At 43.5% G+C, this 24141-nt stretch overlaps 1 protein-coding gene across 1 annotated transcript in view; it reads right to left on the bottom strand.

Moving 5' to 3' along the window:
* Positions 1-21899, bottom strand: part of FNDC3B (fibronectin type III domain containing 3B) — a 617129-nt gene extending 595230 nt beyond the window's left edge. Inside the window, exon 1 of the mRNA XM_063916263.1 lies at positions 21725-21899. The gene's annotated coding sequence lies outside the window, so the exon portion shown is untranslated. The remainder of the gene's footprint in view (positions 1-21724) is intronic.
* Positions 21900-24141: the final 2242 nt, after the last annotated feature.

The following is a 24141-nucleotide window of genomic DNA, read 5'->3' as shown; positions in this document are numbered from 1 at the left end:
TGCAAACGCTTGGACACGCCTGCGTTTTTCCAACCACTCCCAGAAAACGGTCAGTTGACACCCACAAGCGGCTTCTTCCTGTCACTCTCCTTGAGATCGCCCAAGTAAATGGATTCTTCGCACAAATCCATCGCTGAGCGGTGATCCGCTTTGTACCTGTGCGACGCGCCTGCACATTGCGGTACATATGCATGCGCAGTTTAGACCTGATCGCTAGGCTGTGTTTTTGTACAGTGGGCGATCAGGTCTCAACTGAATTAGGCCCTTAGAGTCTCCTCTCTGGTCATGTTTGCAGTCTGTTGGGAATAACATGTGGCAGGTCAACATTGTTTCAGATCCAACCCTTATCAGGGGAATCATTTTATATAAAGTGCCATAAAACTATTTAACCTATTAATTATATCAGAGCATTTATGTAACAGTTTAACTCCACTGTTTCTGAGGGTGGGAAATTGGAGTGCAAGCAATTTATACCTGGTGAATTAGACAGGATCTATCAGATTTTATTTCAAAATCTATGGCATCAATATTGCCTGAGACATCTATGTCTTCTCAATTTGATAAGCCATGTCACCTTTAATAGCAGTATGATTTAAAATGGATGAATGACTGAGTTAGCATGGCTAGCAATGAGTAATACAACATACACGACTCACACAGAAGTTTATCAGATTAGGATTAATTTTTCCTCTATTTACCACTTTGCCAAATTTCCACATGACAGTTCTGCAAGCAATTTTTAGCATCTCTAGAAAAAGGCATGAGCTCACCAAGTGGGATCATGGGCGGGATGTACTAATCATGAGGCATGTGTATCTGAAACTGCTGTATATTAATGCACGGCACTATATTTGTATGGGCTCTTTGTGTATCATACAAATCCTGGAGAGAGGGAAAAAGAGAATGGAATGAAGACTCTCCTGGATATTGTGTCATCTGCATTCCACTGACATATAAAACCTGACTATATAGTGCATCATAAATCTACCAAGTAAAATAGTTTTATTATATTTGGCACCGGAAAACAATTTTTATAATAAAAAGGTTGCTTAGATGATCCATCAGGTATATTCGAAAAAACAGTATTACATTCTTCACCCATACATTAATTACTCTGGGCCATTAAATATAATGTGCCTAGACATGAAAAATAATTGTTTATTATAAACATTCAGGGAATCTGTGACACAACACATATCTAGCATCAGTATCCATAATCCAGGACTGTTCTGCTAGGCAGATATCCTTCCTAACTAGAATACAAACACCTCTGGCTTTAGAAGTAAAGGAAGCATATGGTATGTGGATCATGGACCTTATTCGTTCTTTCGGCTGCCATCACAGGGCAAGACGCCGAGCATGCCAACTGCGACCACTCTCTAATTGCGGTCGCACCACAATTAGTGCGTGGTTGCAGAAAATAAGAATTTACTTACCGATAATTCTATTTCTCGGAGTCCGTAGTGGATGCTGGGGTTCCTGAAAGGACCATGGGGAATAGCGGCTCCGCAGGAGACAGGGCACAAAAAGTAAAGCTTTAGGATCAGGTGGTGTGCACTGGCTCCTCCCCCTATGACCCTCCTCCAAGCCTCAGTTAGGATACTGTGCCCGGACGAGCGTACACAATAAGGAAGGATTTTGAATCCCGGGTAAGACTCATACCAGCCACACTAATCACACTGTACAACCTGTGATCTGAACCCAGTTAACAGTATGATAACAGCGGAGCCTCTGAAAAGATGGCTCACAACAATAATAACCCGATTTTTGTAACTATGTACAAGTAATGCAGATAATCCGCACTTGGGATGGGCGCCCAGCATCCACTACGGACTCCGAGAAATAGAATTATCGGTAAGTAAATTCTTATTTTCTCTATCGTCCTAGTGGATGCTGGGGTTCCTGAAAGGACCATGGGGATTATACCAAAGCTCCCAAACGGGCGGGAGAGTGCGGATGACTCTGCAGCACCGAATGAGAGAACTCCAGGTCCTCCTTAGCCAGGGTATCAAATTTGTAGGATTTTACAAACGTGTTTGCCCCTGACTAAATAGCCGCTCGGCAAAGTTGTAAAGCCGAGACCCCTCGGGCAGCCGCCCAAGATGAGCCCACCTTCCTTGTGGAATGGGCATTTACATATTTTGGCTGTGGCAGGCCTGCCACAGAATGTGCAAGCTGAATTGTATTACACATCCAACTAGCAATAGTCTGCTTAGAAGCAAGAGCACCCAGTTTGTTGGGTGCATACAGGATAACAGCAAGTCAGTTTTCCTGACTCCAGCCGTCCTGGAACCTATACTTTCAGGGCCCTGACAACATCCAGCAACTTGGAGTCCTCCAAGTCCCTAGTAGGCGCAAGGCACCACAATAAGCTGGTTCAGGTGAAACACTGACACCACCTTAGGGAGAGAACTGGGGACGAGTCCGCAGCTCTGCCCTGTCCGAATGGACAAATAGATATGGGCTTTTTTGAGAAAAAACCCACCAATTTGACACTCGCCTGGCCCAGGCCAGAGCCAAGAGCATGGTCACTTTTCATGTGAGATGCTTCAAATCCACAGATTTGACTGGTTTTAAACCAATGTGATTTGAGGAATCCCAGAACTACGTTGAGATCCCACAGTGCCACTGGAGGCACAAAAGGGGGTTGTATATGCAATACTCCCTTGACAAACTTCTGGACTTCAGGAACTGAAGCCAATTATTTCTGGAAGAAAATCGACAGGGCCGAAATTTGAACCTTAATGGGCCCCAATTTGAGGCCCATAGACACTCCTGTTTGCAGGAAATGCAGGAATCGACCGAGTTGAAATTTCTTCGTGGGGCCTTCCTGGCCTCACACCACGCAACATATTTTCGCCACATGTGGTGATAATGTTGTGCGGTCACCTCCTTCCTGGCTTTGACCAGGGTAGGAATGACCTCTTCCGGAATGCCTTTTTCCCTTAGGATCCGGCGTTCCACCGCCATGCCGTCAAACGCAGCTGCGGTAAGTCTTGGAACAGACATGGTACTTGCTGAAGCAAGTCCCTTCTTAGCGGCAGAGGCCATAAGTCCTCTGTGAGCATCTCTTGAAGTTCCGGGTACCAAGTCCTTCTTGGCCAATCCGGAGCCATGAGTATAGTTCTTACTCCTCTACGTCTTATAATTCTCAGTACCTTAGGTATGAGAGGCAGAGGAGGGAACACATACACCGACTGGTACACCCACGGTGTTACCAGAACGTCCACAGCTATTGCCTGAGGGTCTCTTGACCTGGCGCAATACCTGTCCCGTTTTTTGTTCAGACGGGACGCCATCATGTCCACCTTTGGTATTTCCCAACGGTTCACAATCATGTGGAAAAACTTCCCGATGAAGTTTCCACTCTCCCGGGTGGAGGTCGTGCCTGCTGAGGAAGTCTGCTTCCCAGTTTCCACTCCCGGAATGAAACACTGCTGACAGTGCTATCACATGATTTTCCGCCCAGCGAAAAGTCCTTGCAGTTTTTGCCATTGCCCTCCTGCTTCTTGTGCCGCCCTGTCTGTTTACGTGGGCGACTGCCGTGATGTTTTTCCCACTGGATCAATACCGGCTGACCTTGAAGCAGAGGTCTTGCTAAGCTTAGACCATTATAAATTTACCCTTAGCTCCAGTATATTTATGTGGAGAAAAGTCTCCAGACTTGATCACACTCCCTGGAAATTTTTTCCTTGTGTGACTGCTCCCCAGCCTCTCGGGCTGGCCTCCGTGGTCACCAGCATCCAATCCTGAATGCCGAATCTGCGGCCCTCTAGAAGATGAGCACTCTGTAACCACCACAGGAGAGACACCCTTGTCCTTGGATATAGGGTTATCCGCTGATGCATCTGAAGATGCGATCCGGACCGTTTGTCCAGCAGATCCCACTGAAAAGTTCTTGCGTGAAATCTGCCGAATGGAATTGCTTCGTAGGAAGCCACCATTTTTACCAGGACCCTTGTGCAATGATGCACTGACACTTTTCCTGGTTTTAGGAGGTTCTTGACTAGCTCGGATAACTCCCTGGCTTTCTCTTCCGGGAGAAACACCTTTTTCTGGACTGTGTCCAGAATCATCCCTAGGCACAGCAGACGTGTCGTCAGGATCAGCTGCGATTTTGGAATATTTAGAATCCATCCGTGCTGTTGTAGCAGTATCCGAGATAGTGCTACTCCGACCTCTAACTGTTCCCTGGACTTTGCCCTTATCAGGAGATCGTCCAAGTAAGGGGTAATTAAGACGCCTTTTCTTCGAAGAAGAATCATCATTTCGGCCATTACCTTGGTAAAGACCCGGGGTGCCGTGGACAATCCAAACGGCAGCGTCTGAAACTGACAGTGACAGTTCTATACCACGAACCTGAGGTACCCTTAGTGATTCGTTATCACTGCTCTGAGTGACTCCATCTTGATTTGAACCTTTGTAAGTGTTCAAATTTTTTTAGATTTAGAATAGGTCTCACCTAGCCTTCTGGCTTCAGTACCACAATATAGTGTGGAATAATACCCCTTTCCTTGTTGTAGGAGGGGTAATTTGATTATCACCTGCTGGGAATACAGCTTGTGAATTTTTTCCCATACTGCCTCCTTGTCGGAGGGATACCTTGGTAAAGCAGACTTCAGGAGCCTGCGAGGGGGAAACGTTTCGACATTCCAATCTGTACCCCTGGGATACTACTTGTAGGATCCAGGGGTCCTGTACGGTCCCAGCGTCATGCTGAGAGCTTGGCAGAAGCGGTGGAAGGCTTCTGTTCCTGGGAATGGGCTGCCTGCTGCAGTCTTCTTCCCTTTCCTCTATCCCTGGGCAAATATGACTCTTATAGGGACGAAAGGACTGAGGCTGAAAAGACGGTGTCTTTTTCTGCAGAGATGTGACTTAGGGTAAAAACGGTGGATTTTCCAGCAGTTGCCGTGGCCACCAGGTCCGATGGACCGACCCCAAATAACTCCTCTTCCTTTATACGGCAATACACCTTTGTGCCGTTTGGAATCTGCATCACCTGACCACTGTCGTGTCCATAAACATCTTCTGGCAGATATGGACATCGCACTTACTCTTGATGCCAGAGTGCAAATATCCCTCTGTGCATCTCGCATATATAGAAATGCATCCTTTAAATGCTCTATAGTCAATAAAATACTGTCCCTGTCAAGGGTATCAATATTTTTAGTCAGGGAATCCGACCAAGCCACCCCAGCTCTGCACATCCAGGCTGAGGCGATCGCTGGTCGCAGTATAACACCAGTATGTGTGTATATACTTTTATATGATATTTTCCAGCCTCTTGTCAGCTGGCTCCTTGAGGACGGCCCTATCTATAGACGGTACCGCCACTTGTTTTGATAAGCGTGTGAGCGCCTTATCCACCCTAAGGGGTGTTTCCCAACGCGCCCTAACTTCTGGCGGGAAAGGGTATACCGCCAATAATTTTCTATCGGGGGGAACCCACGCATCATCACACACTTCATTTAATTTATCTGATTCAGGAAAAACTACAGGTAGTTTTTTCACATCCCACATAATACCCTCTTTTGTGGTACTTGTAGTATCAGAAATATGTAACACCTCCTTCATTGCCCTTAACGTGTGGCCCTAATAAGGAATACGTTTGTTTATTCACCGTCGACACTGGATTCAGTGTCCGTGTCTGTGTCTGTGTCGACCGACTAAGGTAAACGGGCGTTTTAAAACCCCTGACGGTGTTTTTGAGACGTCTGGACCGGTACTAATTGTTTGTCGGCCGTCTCATGTCGTCAACCGACCTTGCAGCGTGTTGACATTATCACGTAATTCCCTAAATAAGCCATCCATTCCGGTGTCGACTCCCTAGAGAGTGACATCACCATTACAGGCAATTGCTCCGCCTCCTCACCAACATCGTCCTCATACATGTCGACACACACGTACCGACACACAGCACACACACAGGGAATGCTCTGATAGAGGACAGGACCCACTAGCCCTTTGGTGAGACAGAGGGAGAGTTTGCCAGCACACACCAAAAAACGCTATAATTATATAGGGACAACCTTATATAAGTGTTTTCCCTTATAGCATCTTTTTATATATTTCTAACGCCAAATTAGTGCCCCCCCTCTCTGTTTTAACCCTGTTTCTGTAGTGCAGTGCAGGGGAGAGCCTGGGAGCCTTCCCTCCAGCCTTTCTGTGAGGGAAAATGGCGCTGTGTGCTGAGGAGATAGGCCCCGCCCCTTTTTCGGCGGGCTCGTCTCCCGCTCTTCAACGGATTCTGGCAGGGGTTAAATATCTCCATATAGCCCCCGGAGGCTATATGTGAGGTATTTTTTGCCAAAAAATAGGTTTACATTGCCTCCCAGGGCGCCCCCCTCCCAGCGCCCTGCACCCTCAGTGACTGCCGTGTGAAGTGTGCTGAGAGCAATGGCGCACAGCTGCAGTGCTGTGCGCTACCTTAAGAAGACTGAGGAGTCTTCTGCCGCCGATTCTGGACCTTCTTCTCTTTTCAGCATCTGCAAGGGGGCCGGCGGCGAGGCTCCGGTGACCATCCAGGCTGTACCTGTGATCGTCCCTCTGGAGCTAATGTCCAGTAGCCAAAGAAGCCAATCCATCCTGCACGCAGGTGAGTTCACTTCTTCTCCCCTAAGTCCCTCGTTGCAGTGATCCTGTTGCCAGCAGGACTCACTGTAAAATAAAAAACCTAAGCTAAACTTTTCTAAGCAGCTCTTTAGGAGAGCCACCTAGATTGCACCCTTCTCGGCCGGGCACAAAAATCTAACTGAGGCTTGGAGGAGGGTCATAGGGGGAGGAGCCAGTGCACACCACCTGATCCTAAAGCTTTACTTTTTGTGCCCTGTCTCCTGCGGAGCCGCTATTCCCCATGGTCCTTTCAGGAACCCCAGCATCCACTAGGACGATAGAGAAACTAGGGACGCCTCCTCACGCAGAGGCATTCGCAGTTAATGCGTCCCAAGCTCATTAACTGCGTGTGTGTGTATGCACATGATGGGACCTGCGCGTGCACGCTACCCACCACTCTCAGAAATTTCGACCTAAATATGGCTCCATGTCTACAGTATTCAGGTTTTCATGTTCTGTGAGTATTAATTGGGTCTCTTGTGAAATAAATCCAATGTATTTGAAGAGAAGTAAAAAAAATGTCCATCTCTGTCTTTCAGCTCTATTCATGAAGCAGCAAAAAGCTTGGAGGAGTGAACCAGTGGAGAATTTGGCCATGGCAACCAATCAGCTGCTAAGTATACTTTTATAGAATGCACTTGATAAATGTTACATCAAAGCTGATTGGTTGCCATGGACAACTACACTACTGGCTCACTTCTCCACACACCACTGCTTCATGAATACACCCCTTTGTCTTCTGGGAGAGGAGCAGTTTAACCATCCCACATTTAGGGTTGCATATGGTAATAATGTCACTGAGTAACTGGGCCGTGCACACGGTCACTCTTAGGGGCAGATGTATTAAGGCTGGTGACGTGATAAAGTGGAAAATGATTACGCACCAGCCAATCAGCTCCTAACAGTCAATTTACAGACTGGGTTGGAAAAATAACAGTTAGGAGCTGATTGGCTGGTGCTATAACCTTCAACTTTATCACTTCTCCAGGATTAATACATCTGCGATCCTTCTTAACTTAAACGTAATGGAAACATGGGGCGGGATGTAATGCCACCAGAGTTCGGTGGCCGTGCGGAATGCCGGCCAAACTCCAATGTTTTTTTTCAAAACCATGCCTTGTAAGGGATTTCCCCTTTAAAAAAAAACGAACGAGTTCGTCCGGCATCCTGCACAGCTGCGGAACTCGGGTAGCATTACTTTCCGCCCATAATATTAGGTTTCTTGGCCTGTCACTTAGGGCTCCGTTAGTGTTCTGTGCACTGTCAGTCTAAACTTCTGATTGCTGTGATTTCTGACTCTTATTAAAAGATAGTAGATTGCACACAGTGGATCCCTTGCGAATGCTCCGCTTCATGTAGGCACCATCCACTTAAATGAATCCTAATATCTGTTATCTCGTAATCACTGGCAGCATTTTAGGAGCTACAGTATACATTCATGGGGCTGTTCTCAGGGACTGTCTGATTGCATAATAGGGACACATTAGGGGTCTAGTACTAAGCCTTGGAGAGAGAAAAACTACCTACCAACCAACCAGCTTCCAACTGTCATTTTTTAAACACAGCCTGTGACATGGCAGTTAGGAGCGGATTGGCTGGTACTTTAGAACCCTTCATTCACATGAATTTTGTCTTTTTTTTATTGCCGGAACACTCAAGTTATGTAGCCAGTAGCAGGCCCCAAGCCCCATCACTCCCTCCATTTAGCCAATTAATTAAATACTTCCTATGCAGCTTTGCAATAGATATACATACTGTCATTTTTTTTATCTCATTGAAATATAAAATAGGTATTTTTATTAAAAAAGACAAAATCAAAATTGAATTTGCTACTAGTGTGTCATAAGAAGACAAGAATTGTCACCACAAAGTGCCAGTGTCAGCACCACAGAACCATATTTTCCGGGCAACATAGTTTGTCTAATAGCCAGGGCTGATGACAAGGGTTAGGTGATCCCTCAGAGAGTGTGTGAGTGTGAGGACCAGAAGTCATAAGCTCCAGGACTGCACTAGCTGATTGATCATCTAGTGCTCACATGGAGGCCGATTCTGAGGTGGATACATGGGCGCACGCAGCTGTGTCTATTGGCGGTTGCCCATCTGCGACTTTATGCAAATGCAGCTACAAAGCCCTTCCGTTGTTTACATCCGTTCATATGCACAGGGACTGAAGCGCCCACTGTCCGTGTCTGTGCACGTACAGTAGTGATACCGATTGGTGCATATGCGGCAAGAGCGGCTTTTCCATCAGAGTATGTCCTATGTAAGCGCTTGAGCGTCTGTATGCAACCACTTTCACCAACATGTAGTGACACTCCCAGAATACGCCTGTAAGACAGACGGCATATTGCACCATTTTCCATGGCGACGTCAGGTGTCCCGTAACTGCCCAATAGGTGCGCAGATGAGCATTGCGGTACATCGGCAGTAGACGAATCACCCTCATAATATAAAAAACAGATACTGAATTGATTAGTGTTATATTTATTTAAAGTCAATTTTCATCAATTTGCGCCCTTGCCTTGTTCCCAGAGACTTCTCTACTGTGTATGTGCAAATCACAGGAAAATGGCCCCCATACCATTTTCCCCAGTGATTTCTGCTGCTCGAAAGCATTGGCAAACACAGGACTCTAATGACGGTGGACAGGTAAGTATAATTATATGAGTGCAGTATATGCGGTGGGAGCCCCTGGCACTCATCGCAGATAAGCCAATGAGGTAACAATTTATACATCAGAGGCATATGATCATGCATTACTGCGCCTGACATATCAGCAAGAATATAAATAGAACTTTCTTTACTCGCTATCTACCATATATTGGTCAGATGCACTAAGCTTTGAAGATAAATAAAGGGCCAGATATATTAACCTGGAGGAGGCATAAGGAAGTGATAAATCAGTGATAAGTGCAAGGTGATAAACGCACCAGCCAATCAGCTCCAATATGCAAATTGACATTTAGGAGCACTTATCACTGCTTTATCACTTCCTTATGCCTTCTCCAGGTTAATACATCTGCCCCACTGCCTGTAACATGGCAGTTAGGAGTTGATTGGCTGGTACTTTCTCTCTGTCCACTTTATTATGGAACTCTCTACCCCGCACAGATTGAGAAGCCTCCACTCTAGAATTCTTCAAAAACAGGCTCAATACTTCCTATTTAATCAAGCATTTCGCTGTCTACCGTTATGCTTGTTTTATATTTTGCGCTGTAAAGGCAAGTGTAAAGCACTTTGAGTCCTAGTTGGAGAAAAGTACTATATAAATAACATTATTGTTATTATTTCTCTCCGAGGAGAGGGAGATGTATTTATTATTATTTATTACCAGTTTTTTATATAGCGCACACACATTCCGCAGCGCTTTACAGAGAATATTTGGCCATTCATATCAGTCCTGGCCCCAGTGGAGCTTACAATTAATATTTCCCATCACATGTACACACAGACACATTCACGCTAGGGTTACTTTTATTGGGACCCAATTAACCTACCAGTATATTTCTGGATTGTGGGAGGAAACCGAAGTACCCAGAGGAAACCCACGCAAGTACGGGGAGAGTATATAAACTCCACACAGTTAGGGCCATGCTGGGAATCTAACCCATGACCTTAGTGCTGTGAGGCAGTAAAGCTAACCATTACACCATCTGTATCAAGCCTCGGAGAGAGATAAAGTGATTGATTTGGGCAACGTCTGAAATGAGCTTTTTTATTTCAAAGACTGTGCTAGATAAATGACAGAAGCCGAATGGGCAACTGTGACATGGCGACAAATCTAGACTGCAGACAAGTAAGTAGAAAGGAGGTATAACGGAGGCGACTATAAACACATAATGACAAAGAAGTTCATTACAAGGTAACATAATTTTACAAGGCCTACTTGAATTTCCTGCTGTGAAAGAGATCACAGCTTGTTGGTTGAACCGACCTGGCCCTCATCAGCTGGGTCACATAGTTTGAGCATACTTGAGCCATTTCCTGCCTACCACATAAAGCAATTCCACAGACTTGGATTCTACTGTAACTCTTTTGGGAAGTTATTACGTTTACAACATGTTATTATCAGTACACAATGGTAGTTCTGTAAACACAGAGGGCTTCGTACCATACTTCTTTTATTGCCAGTGTAATAATCCCCAAAGATTGATCCTGAGTCACTAAAATGATTTACAGAACTGGATAAAGGATTTTCGATATCTACATTTTCTTAGATATTAGTGCAAGTTAATGCTTAGATTTACTGTTTGCTTGTATCAAAATTACAGGGCACAGTAACTGGCCATTCACTTTGGGTTTAGGTTGGCCCGTTTAAACCAAATTCTTTTTTTTTTATTATTATTATTATTATTATTATTATGCTGTGAATACTGCCACGGCGCCGTAATTTCTTTAAAAAAAAAAAAGTAAGCCTATTATACTAAAAAACTACTGCTTTTATTCAAAATGTTTAATGCCAGTGGCATGCCCAGTGCTAATGCCTAACGTGTGTGTGTGTGTGTGTGTGTGTGTGTGTGTGTGTGTGTGTGTGTGTGTGTGTGTCTCTGAAAAGTGCTTTTGCATTTTCCATTAATATTCAGAATTACCGTATACACTCGAGTATAAGCTAGTGATGAGCGAGGTTCGGTTTTACTCGGTTTTACTCGGTTCTCAAAACGGCATCTTATTGGCTATCCAAAACACGTGACATCCGTGAGCCAATAAGATGCCGTTTTGAGAACCGAGTAAAACCGAGTAAAACCGAACCCGCTCATCACTAGTATAAGCTGACTTTTTCAGCACATTTTTCTATGATGAAAAAGCCCCCCTCGGCTTATACTCGAGTCAACGGCTGCAGCAGACGCCGTGGGCTATGTGGGCGTCCGCTGCAGCCGGCTCCAGGGACAGACACTAGAGGTCATTATTGACCTCTAGTGTCTGTGCGGCGTTGCTATGGGAGAGACGTCATGACGTCTCTCCCATAGAGATGATCGGGTACCGGGAAGCGGGCAGACAGACGTAGCGGGCGGACAGACGTAGCGGAGCAGCGCAGCAGCAGAAGAAGCGGTCGGGAAGCAGGAGCGGGGCAGTGGTAAGTATTGTTTTTGTGTGTGTTGGTAAGTGGCGACGGGGGCACAGCAACAGGGGGCAAAGAAAGAGGGGGCACAACTACTGGGGGCAAAGAAGGGGCATAACTACTGGGGGCAAAGCAACGGGGGCATGTTTTTTTCTGGCACTGTGGGGGGATATCTGTCACTGGGAGTATATGTGGCACTGGGGGCACAACCCTAGCGACAAGCATTACCCCCTGGCAACAAGCATAACACCTACCGCATGAAACCCCTGGCAACGAGCATGACACCCTGAGAATGAAAACCCCTGGCACCGTGCATTTCCCACCCTAGGCTTATACTCGGAGTCAGTAATTTTTCCCAGTTTTTTGTGGTAAAATTAGGTGCCTCGGCTTATATTCGGGTCGACTTATACTCGAGTATATACGGTATTTAATTATATTAAGTAATAAGTAGGACTAATGCTTAACATGAAATTGAAAATAACAATTTATTCTGAGTGTAATTTTTATGTATTAATATGTTTACTCTATCTACATATATTCAGATTTAATAGGAATAATAAACTGTTAAAAAATTGGTTTTAGTTTTATTGAAATATGTAAAATAAATCAAAGCCTAATAAAATGTTTAACTATTACCAGTTATTTACATAGCACACACATATTCCACAGCGCTTTATAGAGAATATTTAGCCATTTACATCAATCCCTGCCCCAGTGGATCTTACAATCTATATTCCCTACCACATGCACACTTAAACACTAAGGTTAATTGGGTCCCAACAAAAACTAACCTATCAGTATATTTTTGGATTAACACATGGTTAATCAAGGTTTCTAATACATGATTAAATTTTTGTTTTTCATTCAAATATTTTACTTTTAAATTAAAAATTTTGTTTTGTTCCAATCCCACTTTGGGTTATATTAGTCACACTCACATGAAGATGGAACATTTTTCAAGAGTTCATCTGTGGCAGTCACAATAAATTAATCCCTACCAGTGCACTTAAAATAGCATAAACATTAAAAATATGTAATGCACATCACAAATGACACCTGCTAATACTTCATGGGAAACAAAAGTAAAGTGGACATCAATTTGGAGACACACAGTTTGTTATGATACTTATACTGCATACTTTTGAATATTTTGCATGTGTAGTATGATAAAACATGAAGCCAATATACTGCATCTCCACACAGCCGAACATGTCACCATCTATTCAGAATACCTTCATAAAATCCATATGGCCTATATAACAATACATCCCAGTATAGTGCCAGAATACTTCATAGCCATTAGGCCCACATGCCACCAGGTAGTCAATATGCTGACAATATTTCATATAACTCAGTTTAGTATACGGTGTCATATAATCTGATAATTCTCCATATCAGAACGAGGCCTGAGATTAGGGCACCTCCATGCAATCATTAGTGATAGTGTCACTAGTTCAGTGTATTGATTATCACTATGTCACTCTCTGAGGCAGAAATGTATTGAATCTTCTAAAAAGGACAGATGGATACGCTGCCCATAGCATCCAGCTTCTAGCTACTGTATAGAATATAAATGATAGCTCGTCTTCCTTAGAAGGTTTGATACATTCTTCCTCTGTGTTTTAGGAACACCCTATATCCTGGTGACATACACAATCACTAAATGGTTCATCTAGCAGTAACACCATCCCTACTCCATAACATTTCTGGGGCATGGGACAGCCTAATGTCAACATAATGGCACAATACTGCCTTCTGCCACAACCTAAGGTACTGTCCCCCCACTGTGCTATGCTGTATGGTCATAAGCAGTCATACCAAGCTACACAGGTTCCCTTTCTATTTGTGTTGCCCATGCTGTGTTACAAACACCTGTGTTTTCGTTCTGACTGCCTTCTAATGTGACTTTACCTGGAAGCTGACCTTATCCAATATAACACTGACATACTGTACACTTATACACAGACCTATGTGCTATCTGAGTATTCTGGCAAATCCTGTTCTAGCTGCCTGTCCATTACGTCAGTCTACAATATATATTGCACCAATGTCAGAACTGGTGTAAGCCCCTACTAGCAAGTAATATGTCCTAGGGTTGAATGAGTGTTGGTGAGAATATTGCGCTCTATGGGAAAGGGGGTTGCTATAGATGAATGCCACATGCAGCTGGTTATAGGGGACTTATCCCAGCTTCTGATGTAAGGACTTAAATCCGTTAGGTGAGTAAGCACATGGACCTAAATAATTATTTCTTCATTAATTCAGTCTACAGCTGACCCAGCACTCCCAAGGAAATGCTATTCAGAATTTCATTACAGGCTGGAGGATATAAATTTATCTTTTGTATTCTTTAGGATTTTGTTTGCATTTGTAACTTTTTTGGCATGCTTGTGTGTCATTATGACTTCCTAAATGAGTCTACATAAAATGTTATATAGCTGCAATAATGACATTGTTTCTGAAGTTAGAATAACTAATTTTCCATGACCATGTATTCAGATGTTTCACAAAGATCTGATAACACCCATTGGTGGTCATTCTGAGTTGTTCACTCGTTGCCGATTTTCGCTATGCTGCGATTTGTTGCTAATTGCGCCTGCACAAGGCACGCAGGGCGCATGCACTTAGTTATTTAACTAAAAACTTAGCAGTTTTGCTGTGGATCCTGCAGCGCTTTTCAGTCGCACTGCTGATCGGTGAATGATTGACAGGAAAGGGGCGTTTCTGGGTGGTAACTGAGCATTTTCCAGGAGTGTGCTAAAAAATGCAGGCGTGTCAGGGAAAAACGCGGGAGTGTCTGGAGAAACAGGGGGAGTGGCTGGCCGAACGCAGGGCGTGTTTGTGACGTCAAACTAGGAACTAAACGGACTGAGCTGATCGCAATCTGTAAGTAGGTCTGGAGCTACTCAGAAACTGCAAAGAATTATTTAGCAGCAGTTCTGCTAATCTTTCGTTCGCATTTCTGCTAAGCTAAGATACACTCCCAGAGGGCGGCGGCCTAGCGTGTGCAATACTGCTAAAAGCAGCTAGCGAGCGAACAACTCGGAATGAGGGCCTTTGTCAGGGATCAGCCGCAAATAGTTATCACCAAAATGTATGTAGAAGGGACCAGAGCAGATATCTCCAATACCTGATGCAGTCCCTCCAATTCCGCCGGCAACCACAACCCACATAGGTTTCTCTGGGGGATGCAGTTCTGCCAGTTTACCAATTTCTGGAATGCAAAGCATTCCGGAGATTGTGCCCCGCAGTTACTGCCATCTGAAGAAAGGGAGTCACACATTTAATTTTGCCTGTTCATCCCAGAGTTTATTATGGGATAATGGGGGAAGAGATTTTTACTCTGCAAGTCATACTTCCTGTTTGTAATTCCACAGAAGAACCCATAACAAGTGACTGACAACAATGTTAGTTTCCTCAAATTCACATGTACAGCTTTGTGATGTAAGATAACTTGCACTTAGGTGATTTAGAGATGGACGCTAATTAGATGTTTTTTTGTAGCTGTCCGATGTTTAATGAGCTGCCCATGTCCAGGAGCAGCACTGCGCAATCTGCAGATCTGGGGATGCAATGCCGCTCACAGTCCCCAAAAGCCCACCGTGACAGACAAGCTGCTGGGTTTCAGAGCGACAATGTGCAGCACTGCAGAGAATTTCAGACCTACTTTCTGGGTGTGCAGAAACCGGTGGCTGTGTCCTCGGACTGACCATATTACCGGACATCCTGCCCAACGTTCACACAGTTGACGCATCTGCAGCTTTAGACCAGAGAAGCTGGCAATAGGCGCCTTTTTACTTAAGGCGGCTCGTGAGGCTTCAGCATAAGTTTGTACAGCTCCTGCGTGCTATAGCATCCACCTCTGAATCTGCCCTATAGTCCTTTAATACAATAACAAGTGATGGTGCATTATGCACTCAACATACGACATCAACAAATCTAGGTTTTATAGTCAGATGTTCATTCATTAAATTACCTAGGTATAACAAATACTATAAAAAATGTCAAATATGAACACTTAACTTTCATATAAATGCAAACAGTTTCAAGCATTTAATTTACAAATATCTATAAAACACCAAACACAAGGTAACAAATAAATGTGAAATCTAAATATACTACATACAATAGTAATCATGAATAATCTGTTTCTAACCAGAAATATACTTTGGTGACTTAGTGAATCTGTTATATAAAAGGTATACACACTAGATCATAAAGATTTCCAATAAAAACCAATCATGGGAAGATTTCAATCACAAATTGGAACTCAAATTCCAAAAAGGATTGAATTCGAGTAACTTGGTCAATAATACTCTAATACACTTTTTTGATCAAAAATATGCCAATGAAACAAAGCATAATACAAATATATGGCATATACGTCTAGGGCAATGACAGTAAATCCAGAACAAGGAAAAAATTGGTGTCTAGTGCTCATCTATCAGACAGCAAATCTCTCTGTGAACTAAATTAATTACATTATAAAAACAAATAGCCATATGCCAGTGTTCCTTCATGTCTCAAGTTTTGCACCCTTAAGCAGAATGGGGCAGGGTTTTCTGGTGTGGTTTATAATACAGAACAGACACAATGTCAATTCAGGTTACTTTACACAGTAATTCAGTTTCAATCTCCTCTAATGTTCCTGATGTCTATAGACACTGTCTTCTTATATACTTCTGTGGACTGCTATATGGGCATGTTTCACAAACAAATGAAGCTAATAGTACATTTCTAGATTTTACCAAATGACAAAATAGAAAGAAACTATTTTAACCAAGAAGGAAAGAAACGCACCAGTAAAAAGGGAAATATAACATAAGATAATAAAGGAACCAACCCACAGTTGCTCAATATCTTATTGTTGATCTTGCGGACCAAACTCCCACACTCTGTCATCCTGGTGTTTTTGGATAGCATTAAAAACAATGACCTTATATAAAGCTCAATCATATTTGCCAGTAATCGGTGGACAAGCTGACAGGGCAATGAATACAATCCTCTGAGTTAATGTGAACCCTATGCACTATGCCAATAAGCACAACCCCGTCATTTAGACGTGCCCACATACTTCTTGGCCTTTGCTAAATTATATCTGTGAAACAGTTCCGACATATGGTTTGGTGTAGTCAACTAACTTTACTAGTTGTAACTTTACTACTGTGCACAATTTAAATGTATGTTATATTTCTAGAATATGTTAGACAATAGCATCCTCTTTATCATGTCTACAGAATTTTTGTCAACCTTGTATGTCCTTCTTCTAGATTTGAATTTTTATTGGTGTGTGGTATTGTTTTTTTTTTATTATTATTATTGTTATACCATCTACTCAGCATTGCAGAGGTTTGTGTTGTGTTATAAATACATGATGAGGGTGATAAAGTCGTTAAAGAGTTAAGACTAGCAAACCTTGAATTAGACTCAGCACCTGTTTAGTCTGGTTTTTATGGTTTTATTTTCTATTGTTAATTTGTTAGGGCCTTGTGGTTACTTTGTGCCTGACCTCTGAATATGTTGTTACATAGATAACATCATTAATATAAATATTTGGCGTAATGCTTTTTTTAAAACTATTATTCATTAGGAACTTGAATGCAATTAGCAAAACTTACCTTTAAGTTCCCTGGCCAATATACTTTCCACTGGCATAAACCGGGGACATATGCTACTTATACAGACTAGTGCGCATCTTGTGAGAGTTGTAACGTTACATATGCATATAATTGCTGCTTTTCTAGCAAACAAATCTTACTCCGATGCAATTGCGACCAATTATCCCTATGTGATACATTTGTTGTTCTGACGATCTCTTTTTCTAAATGCAACAATCACTATTTTATTCACGCAGTGTATTTCAAATGGCAACAAGTTGGACTGTGTTACTGTTCATATGTGGGTGTATCACTATCTCTGTGGGAACTTTAACATTTTTGATATTATACAGATGAGGTTTTAATCACAGAATAGGAGTCAAACGAGGACATTCTCCTGGAATATGCAGAAAAACAAATGCAAAGTGATGGATGTTACAGAATATTAATGACATAAGAGATCTTGGCTATACAGTAAAATATTAGAGCCAGAAAAGAAATCAAGCATTGCTTTTACACTGGTTAGTAAATGTTAAGATTCAATATAAAGTATACATGCTTAGCTTCAACGAATGTGCAGAAAGTGAAACATTACTGACTTATTAATACATATATAAACCAAAATGAACAGCAGATGTCTGAGAACACCGCTCCATTTTGACATTTGTTATTATAAAACGGTATTTATAACACAATGTATATTGTTAACCTTATGTTGTTAATACTGAGGCCACACATCAACAGATATGTAAAAAAAAATAGATGAGACATTGCGTAAAATATTGCAATTAAGTGCGCTCAAACATGGTGTAATAGCTTTACTTTGCTATTAGCATAGGATAAAACAGTAACAAGTTTAGTATATATTCTAGTGATATTTACTCAGCATCTAAACATTATAACCGATACATACAGCTAAAAGCAAGATAAATATTTTGAATTACACCAACTTCACCAAAAACTGAAAGAGAACCATATTCCATTTAATTATATTTAGTGTAATTCAATTCATTTACATTATGCCTGCAAATGCAATGCAGTCATATCCAATATCTCTCTGACAGGCTGCAAAATTGAAGAAGGGGTAGAAGCTGCATTCACAGCCTGCACCAGTGGGAGATGAAAGAAGTTATGCAAACTGTGCTCAACCAATGGAGCGATAGAGGTCTGTCCTACTTACTTCTCATTGGATAACTCGCTATTGTACTTTAGAATATTGTCATGCACATCCAGTAATACCATAGAACATCTAACCCCCAAGTTGTTATTGTTAAGAAAAACACAAATGTAATAAATATAAACAATGCACAATTAGCAGATGCTGCAACTCAGAACAGATTTCTTTGAATGAGTACTTGACAAAAAAAAAAACACACACTTGTTCCTCCTCATGCCACTTGTCAATATTCTGAAATTGAATAGTACCACTTCTACAAAAAAAACACACAAAAAACAAACAAACACTTGTCTCCTCTGAGCAAAAAGCTAAAACAATCAAGTAGGAAGGGAAACAACATGAAATCAATTTCTGGTCTTTAAAAAGTCCTGTAAATTACTAGATCACAATATCCATTACTAACCCATCAAAGCATTTTGCAAGAGCAATTCTAATTTGCGAGTACTGACCAATAACATGAATATACATATATGTAAAACTGTATACATATATGCCACCGATTTATCAAATAAAAAACAAACAGATAAATTAAAAAAAAAAAAACACTTTACTGCAAACAATGACAAGAAAGGACAGCAAGATATATATTAACTGCTGGCTGGGCCACAAACAAACCAGTCACAACCAAAAGTCATGATTTCTATAACGCAAACATATTACATAGAACTACAGTAATGGGTTACAAAAGCACATACAGGTCAATAGAAAAAGTACAGAAAATACTAGGATGTCAATATGCACAACTTTAAATTAGCATTTTAATTGTGATCAAAAGTTTACACAAATTGTACATCACATAATAAAAACAATAAATTATGACCTTAACTAGTGCAAATATTTAACATTTTCAAATTCCTTGAGAAGTATAAACTAAAATTCCCCAAAGAGAAATCACACACAAACATGGTATTTTTAAGTTTGTAGGGAAATTGCTTAAACCCCATCAGATCACAAATGCAAACACACCTATATGCTGTCTGATCCATTAAAAAGCAACTGTGTAATGTAAAATAACAGAGGAACTGTCTGTAAGCTACATCAAAGGTGTTATACAAATACTCCATGTAGGACACATTCCACCCTGCAGGTGGCGTATTACAGTTGTACACCTATCCTCTGGTATGTCCCATTCTTTATACATTTCTTTCTCCCTTCACTGAACGACTGCCTCTAGGGCTAAATCCCACACTGCATGATAGATAGATAGATAGATAGATAGATAGATAGATAGATAGATAGATAGATAGATAGATAGATAGATAGATAGATAGATAGATAGATAGATAGATAGATAGATAGATAGATAGATAGATAGAATGAGTTCTGCAGATATTTCTAGATTATAAATGTGAATCATGCTAATATGTATATTGTAGGGAAACCCTGGTTATCTACCTATTCAGTTTTAAGTGTGCACATATACAGTACTTATGTAATAACTAATGCACATTAAAGTACCTTACACCAGTGTATTTTCAAACCCTCTACATTAAAACTAAATCATATTATCCACTATTGTATTATTAATAAGTGTCATTTACGTGGATATATTTTCTTGGAATAAATATTTCTACATAATTACTAAACTAAGAGAGGGTCTCTATGGTTTCCCAGCAATTGTGGTACTACAAGTACAAACATGACCCGCCTGTAGTCCCACCACAGCTGGGAAAGTCAATAGTTGCCTGAGACGGAGAACAATATTGCTGGCTTACTTCCATTCATTGGTAAATCGAATCCTAGCAACAAAATTGTATTGGCATGATCCTGAATTTCATAAGTCCCAGGAGAAAGAGGGCCGACATTGGCTATTCATTTCTTGCTGCTAGTTACATTAACTTGTGATTGGGGCTCATTGATACGTAAACACATAAACAAAATAAAAGTAAAATGCTACAAGAAGATAGTAAAAGCAGCTACTGTCACTTTTCTTGGCATGTCAGGGAGAAATCATCTGTGTACTAGAGTCTTATGAAAGTAATACCAGTGACAGAGTGAGAGCAGTGGTGTGCCTTAATTTCTCCAATGTGCCCCCTGGATCCAGACATTTGCACTGTCTTTCCAGATAGCTGGAGGCTTCAGATTCTTTGGGGTTTTGTTGTAGGAGGAGTTCTGCCTTCACCTGAGTGACATCTGGCAGAACCCTGTGCCAGACAGACAGTACGTGCCGCACAGAACCTGCCTTCATGGCAAGCCTCTTCCCTCTGTCTGCCTGCAGGCTGCCATGGCTGCTGCTGCTCACATGGAAAGCTCTCCTGTTTGTTTTCCCGCAAGTCTTCCCAGAGGTTAATTGGAACTATGGACAGGGATCATGGCATCCCAGCCACTGGTACAGCCAATGTATAGGATGCCTGGCTGCCAGGCGCAGAACACACCTACCAACACCTTACGGACGGTACAAAGTGACTCTGAGAAACCACCCACTGATTACAAATAATGACAACCCAACAGCTGCATGCCACAGCCAGGCTATGCTCAGAATGATGGGCACCAGGATGCTGTATATATGGCACTCATAGGACACCCGATCTACATTTCCAGCCAGTGCACTATATAGCAGTAAGTAGTGTAGGCAGGGGCTGCAGCTGGCCCCCAGGCCGGGCTCTGTGTTTGCACAGCAGAGTCAGAGTTGGCAGGGAGCGCACAGTAACTCATCCCCGGCCAGATGGAAGAGAGTCAGCGCACTGCAGACAGACGCAGGCAGGGAGCGGGGAGAGCCTCCCTGGAATGCTAGGGTATGATGGTGGGAGCTTCCCAGCAGACAGTCACATAACTTCTGCCCCATCATACACGTCCCTGCTCACACACAGCCCCAGAAACCCCGCCACCCTCCCGCAGCCCCGGCGTCTGCCCTCCGCGCTCACAAAACGCAGCAGCTGTGTGCAGACGGCGGCTGGGGTGGGGGACGCGTCTCGCAGCAGATTCCAGATTCCCTGCGCGCACAAGTTTCCGCCAGCCCCGGGAGAGTGGGCAGGGGGTGTCAGCGAGAGACCACAGAAGCATTACAGCCGGAGGGAGGAATGAGAGGGGGCAGAGGAGTCACTGGCACTGCCCACATCCCGCTCCCCAATAGAGGATAACCTTGCAGGCTGATGCCCATCTGATGGTGGCAGTACCAGTGACATGCCGGTCACCTAACGGATCCCGATCACAGCTGGGCTGCGGGCGCAGGGAAACTTTTTTCAGTGATTGCAGCTAGTGCTCCCCCTGCTCCGTGTCCCCGGTGCGCGAGAGCGGCGGGGAGGACGCGACACACAGCCAGCTATACATCTCTGTTACCTTATGTAGCGCTGGAATGGGGGGGATTGGACAGCAGGTCGCTCGACGTGCGCAGCTACTCCAGTAAATCCCTGTTAGCATGAGACCTATGAGAGGCAATGGAAGGGGCCTCCCAGTCCCTGTCTGTTCAGGGCACAGCCTCCGCATCCATCCCCGCCTCTGCTGCCGCACGATTGGCTCGGGGTCTGAGCTGGGCAACACAAACTGCTGCAGCCGAGGCCCCACCCAGCCGGCTCTCCTCTCCTCCTCTGTTCCCTTCCCTGCAGCCTGGGAATGGCATACAGCGCAGCAGCACAGTGCAGGGTTACACCGAACATTACATTCCCAGTGATGCTGTCTTTGGGGAGGAGACCTCACAGAAAATGTCTGTTTAGGAGCAGTGTGCACCTTCCCTGTGGCATCCTTGCTGGAGGCATGCATGATGCTCCTTATTTTTCTAGTAAATTGCTTACAAATTAAGGGGTCTGTTTATTATAGAGCTGAAGCAAATTACATATTCTGTTGCCTGCACTTATAATATTGTACTGCAGCTATTTATTATGCCAGGGCTGCTGTTTATCATGCCAGCCTAACTCTGCCTATGAAGGGCTAAAGTGATATGCACATGCGTGGATTACTGGTCCATGCGTGTAATTATTTCACCAGGAGGAGATCCAGTGAAACCTCTTTGGTTGCTTGGTAAATTGACTTATGGGCCCTACACACTTATAGATTTCACTAAACGATATGAACGTTTAATGAACGAGAATTAATTCATATTGTTTAGTGTGTAGGTACCAATGATGGCCCCATGCTCGTTCATTGTTGGTGCCCGTCACTTATGCATGCAGGCCAATATGGACAATCTCCACTCCCCCCGTCACCTCCCCCGCGACGCCAGGCAGCTCGGCGACGGGTCGGGTAATGTGTAGGGCCCATAAGTGACCCATTTATCATTGCATATTTGCGTCTTAAATGGGACTTTTCAGGGTTAACCGTGACTATTAAGTATCCCCTGAATGTATGACAGAGGGACCACAGGAGATATCTCTGATACCTGCTGCAATCCCTCCATTCCTGCAGGCAGCCACATCTGTGAGGATGCAATGCTGCCAGATTTACCAATTTCTGGAATGCAAACATTTGAGGATTGTAGTAGCCCGTTGTAGTTTATGGGTTAATCACCGCAATCTTAAACTGGGTACAGACGGTTCGACCAGTCGGAACGACAAATTAAAAAAAACACCCATTTTCGGGGGAAACCTGCAAATATTCAGTTTTCCTCCCCCCTCATGTATGAAGAAGGGATGACAGCTGATATCTCTGATCTCTGGTATTTTCTGAAAGCAGCTGCAGTCACCAGATTTTCCAAGCTCCAGAAGATGGCGTTAGCCATAGTAACCTGTGGACTATAATTCACAGAAAGCACTGGTGAAACCCTCCCCTGCAGTGACTGCAGCACATGCTTGGTCAGGAGTCCCAGCACTGAAGTGACCACATCACAGGGATGGGCTTCTCTCGCAGCCCCTGTCCCTGCGTGTGTTTATTCACACATCTAGGAGGTATAATGATAGTTGCATATTGCAATGTGATTTGGGTGCTAATATCGCATCCAAATCACATTGCAAATTAGTTTATCGACAAATGGACCGCTAAGCAATAGTCACTACCTACAGGAGTCTTTGCTTATTAGTAAGTGAAACTAAGGGGGTGATGCAGATCTGATCGCTGCTGTGCGTTTCCGCACAGCGGGCGATCAGGTACTGCACACGTGCGTTGGAGAGCAACAAAGGGCATTGCTGGTTAGCGACGGGATGGTGCGAGAAATCCGTATGCATGGGCGTTTGCAAGGTGATTGACAGGAGGAAGGCATTGCCGGACTTAACACTGCCGGACTTAACAAAATGAAGCCTGGCCGGATCAGTGAGATTCGTGCAGGGCTTCATTGTGTACAGTATTTAAATAGTTAAAAGTTTTTCTCTATCGTCCTAAGTGGATGCTGGGGTTCCTGAAAGGACCATGGGGGATAGCGGCTCCGCAGGAGACAGGGCACAAAAGTAAAGCTTTTACAGGTCAGGTGGTGTGTACTGGCTCCTCCCCCTATGACCCTCCTCCAGACTCCAGTTAGATTTTTGTGCCCGGCCGAGAAGGGTGCAATTCTAGGTGGCTCTCATAAAGAGCTGCTTAGAGAGTTTAGCTTAGGTTTTTTATTTTACAGTGATTCCTGCTGGCAACAGGATCACTGCAACGAGGGACAGAGGGGAGAAGAAGTGAACTCACCTGCGTGCAGGATGGATTGGCTTCTTGGCTACTGGACATGAAGCTCCAGAGGGACGATCACAGGTACAGCCTGGATGGTCACCGGAGCCACGCCGCCGGCCCCCTCACAGATGCTGAAGCAAGAAGAGGTCCAGAATCGGCGGCTGAAGACTCCTGCA

The sequence above is a fragment of the Pseudophryne corroboree genome, chromosome 4 (genome assembly GCF_028390025.1).
Source record: "Pseudophryne corroboree isolate aPseCor3 chromosome 4, aPseCor3.hap2, whole genome shotgun sequence".
Classification (NCBI taxonomy): Eukaryota; Metazoa; Chordata; class Amphibia; order Anura; family Myobatrachidae; genus Pseudophryne; species Pseudophryne corroboree.
Note: the sequence above shows the minus strand (reverse complement) of the source record. Positions and strands in the feature narration are given on the sequence as shown.